Raw genomic sequence first — 1,232 nt, forward strand, 5'->3', positions numbered from 1 at the left:
GAATAAGTCCTAGGGTTGATTTGCTCGACTAAAGGCGGTGCTCCAGCATGGCCCCAATCAAATGACTGAAACAAGTAAAAGAGTATATACATATGCATACATACATGCATACATACATACATACATACATACATACATACATACATACATACATACATACATACATACAGAGAAAATGAGAGAAAGTGAGAGAGAGGACAGACAAATAGACCGAGAGAATGAGAGAGACTAATTTCTGCTGTGAAACCTGGTATCTACTTCAGTGTTACCTTTGAAAAATTAGTGCGAAGAAATGATTAGCAGACCATTCATTTAATATTGTACGGATTTACATAATTTGTTTGTGTAAACCCCCATCATGTTAATTGATGTAAAAACGAATTCTACTGGTTATTGAAACAATCGGCACTGATTAAAAACAAAATGTTATACCGACCGCCATCTTGATTCTTTTTGTTGCTTTCTAACTGGAATCAAGAATATATATATATAAATGTAAAAGTGTATATGTATATATATATATATATATATATATATATATATATATATATATATATATACATATATATACATATATATACATATACATATGTATATATATATGTACATATATGTACACATATACACACACATATATATACCGGGACACAAACACAAACATACACACACACACACATATATATATATGCACACACACATGCATATATACATGTCGGACTTCCGCATAGATTTTGTCTTTCGAATTTCATTCTCAAAGTTATTTTAATCCAATATATACTGATATAGGTGTAGAAGAAATTAATTTGTCTAAGGTGTCACGAAGTTGGATCGAACCCAGAACCAACTGATTGGGCATTGAACTTCTTAAAAGCAATAAAAGCAGTCTATGACTGTTCTTTCTTTTTTTTTCGGTTAAGGACTTATTTATTTTTATTTAGTGTTTTTGTTTTATCCACTTTATTTTTCTTCTTTATTTCCTTCAACGAAGGGGGGGAAAATGAAAACGCAATGAATGATTGAATGAAAGAATGAAACAAAGGTAAGAAGAAAGAGAGTGAGAGGTGGGGGGAGAGCGAAAGAAAGAAAGACAGAAAGAAACAAGGAATGAAAGAAAGAAAAATGGGAGGAAAGAACAGAAACTAAAGCCATTTTCCATTGCTTTTAGACTCTGTGCAGTACCACTTCCATACACCTTCACAAATAGTCCTTCACACACACACACACACACACAC

This window comes from Octopus bimaculoides, chromosome 23 (genome assembly GCF_001194135.2).
Source record: "Octopus bimaculoides isolate UCB-OBI-ISO-001 chromosome 23, ASM119413v2, whole genome shotgun sequence".
Taxonomy (NCBI): domain Eukaryota; kingdom Metazoa; phylum Mollusca; class Cephalopoda; order Octopoda; family Octopodidae; genus Octopus; species Octopus bimaculoides.